Here is a 15,516-nt window from a genome sequence, read left to right as displayed (position 1 = left end):
ATTATCATTGAATGCATTGATGAAACATGTCCAAAGATCGGTGCTTTGCCCTTGAACATACGTGTGAAAGCGGTTTTTCCATGATGGAAAGTCGTTCATATGGTTCAACTTTGGTGGACGATTGTTGCTGCCCGTTTCGCTTTCACTAATCAAAAGATTTTGAATGCTTTGACTTTGATTGGATACCAAAGCCCATTGACTTGGACTGATTGATGGCGGTGGAAACATACTTTTCGCCCAAGCTACAGCAGAGGTTAGTTCTTGACTAGATTGTGAGTCAATACTCCAGTCCCAAGGACTTGTACAACTCATTTTGATGAGATACTAATAGAAGACCTTAACAAACACAAACTGTTAAAATTAAACAGACTAAGATCGAAGGATCAACACCTGTTCGAATGATCAACACTTGTTCGAAGGATCAACAGTGTTCGAAAGATCACTGTTGAATTTCGAACAATTGATTTCGAAAGATTCTCCAATGCGAAGGATCCTTATCTTTCGAATATGGACTGTAGCTCGAACAATATATCCTTCGGAAAGATTCCTTGGCTCGAAAGATAAATCACAGACTTCGAAGGATGTTCGAAGGATCAGTATCTGTCGAACCTCCTCTGATCGAAAGATGATCTTTCGACTTCGAAGGATATCTTTCGATGTCTACTGACACAGCTGACACAAAGATGACAGGTTGGTGAAAAGGTGATGGGTTGGTAGAGATCTTTCGGCAGAAAGGTATGGTCAGACCATACTTTTTCACCAACTCAGACTTTTCAAATAAAATATTGCCGAAAATAGAAAGCCTTATCCAGAAAATCCGGTCACCGGAGTAAGCCGGAATTTTGGCCGGAAATCACCAAGCTTCTTACAAACAAATTTTTAAGTTACCCAACCCGTTCCTTAACACACCCGGTAAGTTTAGAACACGTTTTTATGCAAAGAAATGCGAGAAAAACACTAAAAACGGGTGCTAAACAAACACTCCAAAGTCTTGTACAAACCCGGTTTTTAACAAGGAAAAGAGCCACGGCTCTGATACCACTTGTAGGTCCCTCGGAGGTTGAGGTTAAACCTTATCCTTGTTATGTTAACACACTAGCAAGTGCGGAATCCAAGCTAGAGTGCAAACCGAGTTGAGACAAGCACAAACACAAGACACACAAGGTTCACCGATTAACACCACTTGTATTAATGCGTATGAAAGGTTCGGTTACAAGCACAATTTTTACAAATCAGTTTTGCAAACTCTCTAAGTGTGTGTGTGTTCTTGACAGAATGCTCTCACTATCTCTCGAGGGTCTATCTTTCTGTCTCAGCTCATCTAAATGAAATGAACACACTACATGGGTATATATACCCGTCACAGATTGTCTGTCCGAAGGATCCGATAGATATCTCGAAGGATCATCTATCGATGTTAAACCTGTCGAAGGATCTATGTTTACCTCGAAGCATGATCTATCGAGGGCCATCCATCGAAGGTTCATCTTTCGAGCTCATCGAAGGATCTAAACTATCCTTCGATGAGACATCCTTCGACACAGACATGTAATTATCATGCACTAACTGTTTGGCCAAGTCAAACCAGGAGGATGGTTGACTTGGTCAAACTTACAAGACTAACAACGGACATCGTTTAATATCGACACGATACAGAGTACAGACAAAGTACAGACACAAGTGCACCAACATTTTTATATTTGAATTTTGTGAACATTACATTTGTAAGATACATTATCAGTTGATGTATTTTCATATATGCCTATCTTGGATTAAAATCAATGATAAGGTGGTCGTCGGCCAAGATAAAAAAGAAATGAAACTAAACATAGTATATACAATGAGTGTGGGGTCAACTCAATGAAAATTTGCATCACCTAAATAGGCTAGGCGGTGATTTATTTAAGAAATTTCATCATTTATTTTCTAGATACTGAGTTGTATTGCAACAATCTAGAATCCCCAAAGTCATGGAACATTGATTGGTCGTGATTAATACATAGTAATATCTTCCTTCACTCGGTACTAAAATTAGAATACCTTAAATTTGCATGGGCCAAAAGTCTATCAAAATAACCATAGAGGGAATATTATATTGATAGATTACTTAAAATTGTCAGGAAATAGTGAGGATGGGTATAATTAGTGGGTCGCTAACAAAATCCAAAAATATAATATATATGTAAACGTGTGAACATATACCGTAAGTACAAAGATGAAAACAAAAGAACATAGAACTGCACCAAACAGTAACTAAACACTCTAGCTCGTCCTATGTGTAACTATGATAATGAGAAACACAAACACTACAATAAGGCCCAATGTGATGATTACGCATGAATGATAGGAGACACCTCCTTTAGCACTCATTATACTTGCACACTGCTAAACTGATGAGTTTCACGAACTCCTCTTTTTTGTATTTATTGTAAACTATTTGGGTGAATACATGATTCGTACTATTTTTACAACTGTGACGTTTACAAGATACTACTGTAAATTTTATTAACTCACATTGGTAGAGCCGCGAAATATATAGGAAGTACTACTTGGGGAATCCCCACACATAAGGTACATGGAAATATGAAACTAAACTTTATATATGGTGAGTGTGGGTCAAGTCGTCAACAAAAATTTGAATCACCTAACTTGACCAGGTGGTGATTTATCAAAGAAATTTCATCATTTATTTTTTAGTTACTGAGGTGTAATGCAACCATCTTCGATCACCAACTACCAAAAGTAGACTAAGATCCCCGAAATTTGTGTTGATGCATATTTGTGTGGATGCAGCTCGGTTCGGTTCGGCTCGGTTACGAAGTGAAGACCGAAGTCAAGGTATCCTCTTATCTTGACTCGGAACGACTTTTACTTTGTCAAGATATCCTCTTATCTTGACTCGGAACAACTTTTACTTTGTACGTGTTGTAAAACCGATGCAACTGTGCAATCTGTTAGTTGTTAGTGTATTGTCTCTTGCTATTTGTTAGTGATCTGTAAGCTCTATCTGTTTCCAACCCACGAAGAACCCACTTCTTCGTGGGAGTCACCATGTTCATGAAAGATAGTATTTCGTCATATGGATGTCACGAAATATGGATGTCACGAAGAATGCATGTTACTCGAAAGATAGTGGTTGGTCCGTTTTAGCATGTCACGAAGAACAACATGTATGTGGCTGAAACTCACGAAGAACCACATGCATGTCTCTAAACTCACGAAGAACCACACGCATGGTAGACTAGTTATTGTACGTGATTTTAGTTGATTCATGCATAGGTCCACGAAGAACTCTTGCTTATTGGGCTTATTGGGCCTGGCATCTTTCGTGGATTATCAATTGCACAGAATCTCATCCACGAAGAACATCATTGTCTCGTAGAATCCTATGTTTCGTGGGTTTGGACAATATTTCGTGACCCAGTAACATTCTTCATGATGTTACTGGGTATTTGGCCTATAAATAGACAGTTGCAGGTCACAGTTTTAGAAGAGAGCGCACCCAGCAAGTTTGAGAGCATTCTTATATTATTTCTTTGTAACGAAACTCTGCTAGAATATACACTTGAGTTTTAAACTTTGAAATCTTTCTTGTGTTTGTGTGTTCTTGGGCTTGGTTTGCATATATACTTGGATTCCGCACCCGTATGCGTTTCTAGGATTAAATCTATGAGAAGGTGGTCGTCGGCCAAGATAAAAAGGAAATGAAACTAAACATAGTATATACAATGAGTGTGGGGTCAAGTCAATGAAAATTTGCATCACCTAAATAGGCTAGGTGGTGATTTATTTCAAGAAATTTCTAGATACTGAGTTGTATTGCAACAATCTAGAATCCCCAAAGTCATGGAACATTGATTGGTCGTGATTAATACACAGTAATATCTTCCTTCACTCGGTACCAAAATTAGAATACCTTAAATTTGCAGGGGCCAAAAGTCTATCAAAATAACCATAGAGGGAATATTATATTGATAGATTACTTAAAATTATCGGGAAATACTAAGGATGGATATAATTAGTGGGTCGCTAACAAAATCCAAAAATCTGATATATAGGTAAATGTGTGAACATATACCATAAGTACAAAGATGACAACAAAAGAACATAGAACTGCACCATACAGTAACTAAACACTCTAGCTCGTCCTACGTGTAACTATGTGTGAAAGCACCCGATCGATGACGAACATCAGACATTGCACTTGATTCAAGACATGAAGAACAATCATAAACACCAAAGATAGAAAGATGTAGAAGATGAATCTCTTTATTAACGAATCAGTCATCACAGATTACATACCAAAAGAGTATACATCATCTAAAAGCTGGTTTAGATCACAAAGATCTAAACCTAGCTTTCTCTCGCTAACACAAAGTCTCCCTCTCTCTCGAATTCACACACTGAGCTGGGATTTGTGAGAGATGCACCAAGCTCTCAAGGGTTGCCCTAATCTACCCTATACAACACATATATATAGACTAGGAACTAAACACGGACACAACACATTGTCCGGGATACAAAACAAATAATTCGGACAACAATAATAATCAACATATTCAGAGCTTAACATCATAAACTCGGAACTGATAAACTTCCGAATTCTTGACTTGGCTTGGACTTTGTTGACCGTAGACCAGAACTGATAAAGCACAGTTACCCGGTAGGAACTGCACTTACAGACTCCCCCTTAACTGTTTCTATCAGTTCTATCTGACATTGATATCTTCAGTCATCGGATACTACACTTACACTATGATAATTAGAAACACAAACACTAATGATATTTGCTACAATAAGGCCCAATGTGATGATTACGCATGCATGATAGGAGACACCTCCTTTAGCACCCATTATACTTGCACACTGCTAAACTGAGGAGTTTCACGAACTCCTCTTTTTTGTATTTATTGTAAACGCTTTGGGTGAATACATGATTCATACTATTTTTACAACTGTGATGTTTACAAGATACTACTGCAAATTTTATTAACTCACATTGGGTAGAGCCGCAAAATATATAGGAAGTACTACTTGGGGAATCCCTACACATAAGGTACATGGAAATGAAACTAAACTTTATATATGGTGAGTGTGGGTCAAGTCGTCAACAAAAATTTGAATCACCTAATTTGACCAGGTGTAGGTCCCTAGATGAGGATCTAGTAATCTTATCCTTGTTACCGAACACACCCGGTTGTGCGGAATCTAAATGGGTATGCAACCGAGACAAGAACATGAGAATACAAGACAGGATTCAAAGTTAAAACACTCTTGTATTACTTCTGAAGAGTTACAAATACGTAGATTACAAGAATAACACTCTAACTCTTTGAAGTTCTCTCTCTATTCTTTCTGTGTTCTCAGCCTTATCTGTTTGCAGCATGTGCCTTTATATACCAAACCTTATCTACATCTCACGAAGAATAGTTGGGCCTGAGCAAGGAGCCCACGAAGAACCCAGAACCCACGAAGAAGGTTCTTCGCTGAATGGGTTCTTCGTGTATGTTGTTCTTCGGCTAAAGCACATTCTTCGTGAATGTGCATGTTCTTCGGCCATTCAGGTTCTTCGGCTCCTGTTCTTCGTGGAAAGCAACATCACAAAGCATGCAGGTTCTTCGTGAGTTGGACAGTTTGTATCATGCAGACTTGCAAACTTATAGACAAAACCAAAACAGCAGCAAACAGAATTCAAACAGAATTCACTCCGAGACTTGATGGAGGATATTGAGTCTCGGTATCCATTTCATAGCGAAGTCCAACCGAGCGAGCCGTATCCACAAAAGATGCATCAACACCAGGTGGTGATTTATTAAATAAATTTCATCATTTATTTTTTAGTTATTGAGTTGTGGTGCAACCATCTTCGATCACCCACTACCAAAAGTAGACTAAGATCCCTGAAATTTGTGTTGATGCATATTTGTGTGGATGCAGCTCGGTTCGGTTCGGCTCGGTTACGAAGTGAAGACCGAAGTCAAGATATCCTCCTATCTTGACTCGGAATGACTTTTACTTTGTCAAGATATCCTCCTATCTTGACTCGGAATTACTTTGTACGTGTTGTAAAACAGATGCAAGTGTGCAATCTGTTAGTTGTTAGTGTATTGTCTCTTGCTATTTGTTAGTGATCTGTAAGCTCTATCTGTTTGCAGCCAATCCACGAAGAAGCCACTTCTTCGTGGGAGTCACCATGTTCACGAAAGATAGTATTTTGTCATATGGTTGTCACGAAATATTGTTGATGCACTTTTTGGATGCGACTCAGTTCGGTTCGACTCGGTTAGGTTTGACTCGGTTCAGTTCGGTTCAAGCCTGATGTCACGACATTCCTCCGTCGTGCGCCCCAGAGTTCGAAAAACGAAGCGCCGCGAGCTAACATCACCATGACATCATCGTGATGATGTCACATGTCACTAGTATATAATTGAAATACCTTTGCATGAATGTCTACGAAGAGTTTAATATTGTGAACATTGTTGATTACCACGAACCCTCAAGGGTTCGTGACCTTTAAAAGGTTCATTAAGAATACTAAGGGTTCGTGACATGCTAAGGGTTCGTGGCATGATAAGACTTCGTGACATAGTTTGACTGTTCGTAGGATCTCTGGGTATTAGGCCTATCTAAAAAGAGACATGTTACTCACTTTAGTTAGGAGAGTCAGGAGAGTTCTTTGTGAAACTTTGTAAACACTGTGTGTATGTGTTACTGATTCTCTTTACTTAATCAAAGTTGTGAATCTTTGGTTACTTTGTGTTTGTTCCATTTTGCTTTGGTTTGGTTTGCATACTCTCGTGGATTCCGCACTCGTTAGTGTGTTAACAAACAAGGAAGTAGGTTTAATCTTGATCCTCCAAGTGGACCTACAAATATGGATGTCACGAAGAATGTATGTTACTCGAAAGATAGTGGTTCGTCCATTTTAGCATGTCACGAAGAACAACATGTATGTGGCTGAAACTCACGAAGAACCACATGCATGTCTATAAACTCACAAAGAACCACATGCATGAAAGACTAGTTATTGTTTGTGATTTTAGTTGATTCATGCATAGGTCCACGAAGAACTCTTGCTTACTGGGCTTATTGGGCCTGACATCTTTCGTGAATTGTCAATTGCACAGAATCATCCACGAAGAACATCATTGTCTCGTAGAATCTTATGTTTCGTGGGTTTGGACAATATTTCGTGACCTAGTAACATTCTTCATGATGTTACTGTTGAACGGTTTTGTTTGAACATACGGGAAAACATGAAAACATACCTGTCACCGCAGACAGTGATGGAAGATGACATCGAGTTCGACATCTCTGTCAGTGTGATCTGGTTCCTCCTTAGGGTGCTGACTGATGATGGTGATGATTAAATCGAATAGGGGATTCAGTTAGGAGAAGAGGTAGATGATCATGATGTTATGATTATAGGGTTATGTCTAAGTGTGTAACTGTGTAACCCCTTAACCTCTACATTAGTCTCCTTATATAAGCACCCAGGAGGAAACCTAATTAGTTAATAAGGGTAATATGGCCCATCAACAATTACCAACTAATTATTTAATAGGTTATTATATATTTTGATCTATATTATGTAAATGATTATAATGGCTACTAGATTAAATATTAAACATAATATAATTAATCTTACATTCTCCCACTTAGCCGAGTAATCATTTACCATGAGTATTAGATAAGCCTGATCAGGAGTTAACACTCATTTTAGCCTTAAACAAGTACTATAGCAGAGAAATTCAGCCGTTGAATCATTATGCGACTCAGGACCCCCATTAGTCATACTATAGCCTTAATTTAAAACCTAATCGTCATGATCAAAATACGCATAAGCCCTTTGTTTGTTTGATTTGTAACTTTATTTGTCTATATGCCATTATACCGGTTGAACATATTCTAAGAGACATACAAAATCAAACTGAGGAAATTTCATTAACATAAAACGTAAGCTAGTACAATATGCTTAAATAAGGTCTTTACTAAATCCCATATTCCGAACATGTTCTTCGTAAACCTTAGGAGGGAGACCTTTAATCATCGGATCCGCAAGCATATCTTTAGTACTAATATACTCGATACAAAGATTATTTTCCTCAACTCGTTCACATACGAACAGATATTTTGTATCAAGATATAAACCAGCTCCAGTCGAACTGTTACTGTTCGAGAAACTAACGGCAGCTGGATTATCGCAGTAAAGCTTCAATGGTCTAGAAATGGAATTATCGATTTTGAGTCCAGTGATCAGATTTCTAAGCAACATTCCATGACAGGTTGCATTATAAACAACAATGTACTCTTCCATCATTGTGGAAGTTGTGGTCAACAATTGTTTATGACTCTTCCATGAGATTGGGTCGCCTGCTAACATAAAGATATAGCCCGAAGTGGATTTCTTGTCATCTTTGCATTTGGCAAAGTCAGAATCAGAATAGCCCACCACTTCTAAATGATCACTTCTTCTATAAGTCAGTTTATAATCTTTCGTCCCTTGCAGATATCGAAGTACCTTCTTAGCTGTTTTCCAGTGATCTAGGCCAGGATTAGTCTGATAACGGCCTAGCATTCCAGCAATATAAGCGATATATGGGCGAGTACAGACTTGAGCATACATCAAGCTCTCGATTACTGACGCGTAAGGTATCTGGCTCATTTGCTCCTTCTCAACCTTTATTGTCGGACATTGGAATGAACCGAAAACATCTCCTTTAACTACTGCAGCGACGGAGGGTTTGCACTATTGCATGTTGTAACGTGTAAGGACACGATCTATGTAAGCCCTTTAGGACAATCCTAAGATCCCTTTGTGTCTATCTCGGTGAATTTTGATGCCAATGACGTAAGTAGCCTCTCCGAGATCCTTCATGTCGAAGTTATGCGAGAGTAACCGCTTCGACTCATGCAACATGTCTAAACTATTACTTGCCAATAGAATATCATCTACGTAAAGGACAAGTATAGTAAAGTTGCTCCCACTCATCTTGAGGTAGGTGCATTGATCCACTTGATTCTTCATAAAACCTTGCTTCTTCATGACTTCATCAAACTTGAGGTACCACAGACGTGATGCTTGTTTCAACCCGTAAATGGATTTCTTCAACTTACAGAGTAGATGCTCCTGACCTTCAGGTTTAAAGCCTTCAGGTTGTTTCATGTAAACATCTTCGTCCAAGTCTCCGTTAAGGCAAGCGGTCTTAACGTCCATCTGATGCAGCTCTAATCAAAATGAGCTACTAGGGCCATGACGATCCTTAATGAATCTTTACGAGAGAGAGGTGAAAACGTCTCTTGATAATCGATTCCCTTTTTCTGAGTGTATCCCTTTGCAACCAATCTTGCTTTGTAGCGTTCAACGTTCCCATTCGGATCCAGTTTTGTTTTGAACACCCATTTACATCCTACTGGTTTGACACCATTGGGTAATTCTACCAAATCCCAAACGTCATTTTTCTTCATTGATTCAAGCTCATCAATCATTGCTTTATTCCATTCAGAAGACTGATCACTGCTTATGGCTTCATTATAAGAGATAGGATCATTGAGCTTTTCGGGATCCATTTCAGTCAGGTAGGTAACATAATCATCCCAATTAGTAGGCCTTCTTTGCCTAGATGACCTCCTGAGTGGATTATCGGGTTCAGCGTTGTCTTGGATATGAGCGTTTGATGTGCCTTCGTCATGAGGTATAATAGGTTCTGATTGTAGAGGTGAATTTGGAGTTGGTGCAGTAGCTTTAGGTGCAGTAGTTGCAATGGGTACAAGCGGAGTAATCGGAGTAATGGCAAGCGACGAATCTCCCCCCCCCCCCCCCGCATCTTGTACTTCTTGCAATTCTTCGTAAGGGTTGGTACTGCTCTCACTGACCTTGAAATCCTCCAGAAACGCGGCACGCTTGGTTTCAACAATACGGGTGACATGGGAAGGACAATAGAAACGATAACCCTTTGAATTATCAGGATACCCGATAAAGCAACAGGTTTGATGAAGTCATGGGAAGGACAATAGAAACCCTGCTTCTTCCTGTCCAAAGTTCATAAGGAGTTTTAGGGACAGACTTAGAAGGAACTCTATTGAGCATACAAACAGCTGCTTTTAACGCTTCAGTCCAGAGGAATAATGGTAAATTAGTGTTGGCTAACATACTGCACACCATGTTCATAAGGGTACGGTTTCTTCTTTCAGCGACACCGTTCTGCTGAGGTGTACCAGGCATGGTGTATTGGTTTACAATCCCCTGGCCTTTACAAAACTCATAAAATGGACCAGGAGCTTGACCCACATTAGTATGTCTTCCATAATATTCACCGCCTCTATATGATCTCACAACTTTAATCTGACGATCTAATTGCTTTTCAACTTCAGCCTTATAATCTTTAAAAGTTGTTAGAGATTCAGATTTCTCCTTAATAAGATACAAGTACATGTAACGAGAATAATCATCAATGAAGGTGATAAATGAAGTATGTCCTGTTATGCCAACGATTTGGTAGGGACCACTAATGTCAGTATGAATGAGTTCTAATAAATTAGAGCTCCTAGTGGCACCTTTCTTATTCGCTAATGTCATTTTACCTTTAAGAAATTTGACACATGTTCCAAAATCAGAGAAATCAAGAGGAGCTAAGACTTCATCCTTTACAAGACGATTTAATCGTTCTTTTGAGATGTGGCCTAAATGCTGATGCCACAACATGGATGAAGTCTCTAAGTCTCGTTTCTCGTTCAACTTTGTGATTGATTCATTAATGTTATATGACAACAAAGATTTGGAAAAATTATCATCCAGTTCTAATCTATAGAGACCACCATCTAGAACACCAGTACCATAAAGAACAGAATCATAGAGGATAGAGAGTTTGCGATGACCATGGGAAACAATAAAACCGTCCATGTCTAACTTTGGTCCTGATACAAGGTTCCGAGTTACCTCAGGAACATATAAGGTATCATAAAGTTTAATACATAAACCAGTTTTCATAAATAATTGTAATGTTCCAATGGCCTTCACTTCTAATTCTCGATCATCCCCAACCTTAAGCGTTCTTTGGTTTCTTTCCAGCTTCCGGATTGTAAGGAATCCCTGTGTTGAATTGGTAACATGAACCATAGAACCAGAATCAAACCACCAAGAATTAGCAGGAACACTTAAATTATAGGACTCAAGTATCAAAAAATAATCGTTACCTTTCTTAGCCAGCCACTCCTTAAAATCAGGGCATTCCTTCTGCATATGTCCTGTCTTTTTACAGAACTTGCAGTGGATTCTGCCTAAGGAGTTCTTAGAGCTGGAGGGTGCACTTGTATTAGGATTAGGCCTTTGGACTTTTGAAGCATCCTTCCTCTGATGATTGTTCTTCCTCTTTTTAGAGTTGGAGGTAGTGAAGTTAGCAACATCGGTAGTGCGATCCATCCTCATACGCTCTTCCTCTTGTACGCACATGGTGACCAGCTCACTCATCGTCCATTTGTCCTTCTGAGTGTTGTAATTGATCTTGAATGCTTCAAAGGACGAAGGAAGCAAAGTAATGATGAAATGAACGAGAAAACCATCACTGATTTCCATTTCCAGCCCCTTCAGCTTATTGGCCATGTCATTCATCATCATGATGTGCTCGCGAATGCCGCTCCTCCCATCATACTTAGTCGTCACCAGCTTGAGAATAAGAGTACTAGCGTGTGCTTTAGACGTCCCCTTGAATTGCGCCTCCACAGAAGCCAAGTAGGTTTTAGCATCTTCAGAATGAGGAATAGCTCCTCTGATTGCATTGCTGATGGACTGCTTCATAAACATGAGAGACATGCGGTTACACCTAGTCCACTTTTCATGAGTCAACTGCTCAGCAGCAGTGCTTTGAGTAGTAAGGTCCGCTGGCTTATCCTCTCTTAAGGCATAATCAAAATCCAACAGCCCAAGAGTAAGCATGAGAGCATCCTTCCATGCAGCAAAGTTATCACCAGTCAAAGGTGGAATCCTGCAATTAGGTGCTAATAGTGGAAATAAGATGAGCAAGTTATGATACTAAGGAAGAAGTCCTAATGTGATCTAAGGGCACGTTAAACTAAGGCAAGCATAAATAATGACCATTTTACATTATGAAGCTGTGATATTGTCTATTACTAACATCAAAATAATAGACTTAGCTAAAAATTATACTTAAACGAAGACAAATCAGCTTTGGCCAGAAGTGTAATCATTTAAGCATGTGTGCAAAATGATTGTAACAAATCAGCTTTGGCCAGAAATTGAGACAATCACTTTAGTTATGCACTTGTTAAGTATGCCATCTATGAAGGAATTAAATCAGCTTTCGCCAGATATTAAGACATTCACGTTTATGATGCACACTTAACATAGCTTTCGTAATACTTATACTTGAATGATAAGTAGATGTATCAAGTCAGCTTTGGCCAGAAATGATACATCAAAAGCTCATTCAAGTTAAGCCATTTTGGTTTTGTAAAACATTATCTGATTCTGATTAATTAACTAAGTAATTACAAAACCAAATATTTAATAGCAAACCACCCGTTAGCACGGATCGAACGAATAAGCCAAATTTTAGCTCACATTAACTGCCAAATTTTATGAACACTCATGATTTCGGATAGATGATGTCTTGGATTCATCCGAAATGAATAATTTCGAATCATTTCGGGCTATCCGAAATGGATGATTTCGAATGATTTCGGATGTGTCCATGTAATACCTCGAAAAATTTCGTCCAATAATGTCTTGACACGTGTCATAAGGTTCCGGTATGTGAAAACAAACTTTAGAGGGACTAAAAGTGACAAACAGTGAAAACTATGGAACGTAAGGGTCCAAAGTGTCAACAATGGATAAATAGACTCTATGATAACCCTACATAATATTTATAACCTTAAACGGATGGTTCATGGATCATACGAAGCGGAAATTGCACAAAAGTGAGGAATTACAAACTATAGGGGCCAAAAGTGTCAACATGTTGAATTTATACCTCTGAGTGAACTTTTGGCAGACCCGAAGCATTGTAATGCTAAAATATACTCACTGGAATATGTGGTAAAAATTTCATGAAGTTTCGTTATCGTATGAGAAAGTTATGGCCAAAACCGTACTTGAGGGGTTAAAAGCGTCAACGTCGAATTTCATGGCTTTTCGGTTGAGCGCAAAGTTATCCGAGGACATTACCATGTTGGTAAATGTCCCAAGGTTCTTGAAACCAAGTTTGGGGGTTTACGGGTCAAGATAAGCAGCAAAACATCGCGTACGAAGGTCAGGGGCCAAATCTGCCAACATTGGAAAGTTGCTGACCTGACCAGGTCCCTTGCGGACCGTATGGAGAGGACCTTACGGTCCGTATAAGATGCCCAGTATCACAGTTTCGCGAATTCAGTTATTTGGGTCCGAATTTGAAGTGCAATACAGCTCATACCACCTCCAAAATGCTCCAATGGGTGGTCTTGCATGCCTAGCCTACTGAGAACTCACTATAACATCTAAATTCCCCCTTTTAATCAGATCATTCATTCATTTTATTGAGCACTTGTTGTAAACAAAGAACTCTCTCATCTTCAAGAACTCTCAAGGCACTTCTGGAGCATTTCTGAACGACAAGGCAACCTCCTAGTGTTAACTAAGCTTCATTAGGACCTTTGTAAGCCTTTATATCATTCTATAATTCGTTCTTGCTTAGATTAATTGTTAAAAGTCAAACCGTTGTTCATATAGTTTGACTTTTCGATTAAACGAGTTTAGCTCTGTCATTTCTCAAATTGAAACCACTGATATGTTGGTATTTATGTGGGAAACAAACCCTCAAAAGGGTATTCTCTGATTCCCACTTTATGCATGCTAATTGTCGAGTCAAAGTTGTTTCTAAAAAGTCAACAGAAATCGTTTTTGCGAAAAATAGCTTAAATGGTAATGTAGATGACATGCAATCAGTTTGATCATCAAAAATAACTTATAATGAATATAAGTATGTGTTTTATCATAATAAACTCGACAATCTTTAGTATAAATACGAATCGGAACCGAAAGTCTTGTAAAACGACTTTTTCGTAGACTATCGATTCGGATCCGTGCATGCATGTTTGAGATCTGTATTAGAGACTATTTTTGACCATTTTTATTTTGGTTAAACTTTCTGGAATTTTTGATACTTGAGTCTATGCTTAGCCGATTCATTTGCATGTTTCCGATTTATGCTTAAAGTTGACTATTTTGCCCTTTTTGATATAAAACATGATTTTTGGAAAAGTGAAAGAGTAGAAATCTTTATTTCTAATATATAAACTTGCACCGAAAATTTGAGATCAGTTAGTGTTCCAGATTTTGAGTTATGGCCAATAGCGTAAAACTATATCTTAAAGTTACATAAACGGCGCATTTCGCGTATAACCCATTTCAGGCCACGTTTTGATATAAAACTTTGTACCCACTGATGTTATATAATATTTTGGGATTTTTGATGATTTTTATTTAATTTTTGGCTGAGCGTATCATAGATCGCTTAGTCGATTCGGTTAATGCCGGTTTTGACCATTTAAGCCATAAAATGAGTTTTACACACTCTTTTGACCCCAAATCTTTTTCTACTGATTTTATATGTTAAATAAATTATTTTGAGCATTCTGGAAATATAAAAATCTCAGCTTTCTTTTAAAAACCCGGAAACGGCTCTAAATCGCATTTTTAAGCGTTTCTAGCTATAGTAGGCGTTATACTCATTTTAAACATATAAGACTCATACCTACTGATGTAACTAGCATATTTTCATATAATAACAGTAAGTATAAATGTTTGAACTCAGATTTCCAGTTTTGGCAGTTTTAGCCCTTGTGAAATTACTAAAATACCCCTACGGTGCATAGTTTGATTTTAAATGATAAGTTTTGTATACGGGTCATACTCTACTGTTATAATATGTTAAATGAAGTATCTTTACTGTATAAATCAGACCCGTAACTCAGATTTCCAATTTAACTCTTTTATAATCTTTTAAATGACCAAAATGCCCTTCTAAGGCATAAATTGAGTTTAAAATCGTTCGGGGCATAATAGAACATAACTTACTGATATTATATCATATGTAAAGCATATTATCTCAGGTAACTTGCATTTGACTCTTTTGGCTACCCGTAACGCCCTTTTAGCGTTCGGTTCGGTTTACGTAACTAGTTTGCGTAAATTGACCGAAACGGGTCAAACGTTATCATTTTAACTCAAAATCCAGAATGTATTTAGTATACCCATATTATACAAGTATTCAAACTTGTCGGGTCTAAATCACATTGTATCCGGTCTTTCGCTTAATCGTGCGCTTGTACCGTATCGTCCTTAAAACTAGCCGGTCAAAGCTTAGGCTTAAATAAAAGACCCGGTAGGAATCTAATAGGTTATTATAAACCTTTGTTCCAGATTAGGAGGCCCAGTAAAAGCTGCCTACACTTACCGTCTGTGATTCATACTTGCTCAGGTAAATACATTTTGACTTATTTTCCCTATACGGGCTTGGG

Source organism: Helianthus annuus, chromosome 11 (genome assembly GCF_002127325.2).
Source record: "Helianthus annuus cultivar XRQ/B chromosome 11, HanXRQr2.0-SUNRISE, whole genome shotgun sequence".
In the NCBI taxonomy this organism is placed as follows: domain Eukaryota; kingdom Viridiplantae; phylum Streptophyta; class Magnoliopsida; order Asterales; family Asteraceae; genus Helianthus; species Helianthus annuus.
The sequence above is the reverse complement of the archived record's forward strand: the minus strand, read 5'-3'. Positions refer to the sequence as shown.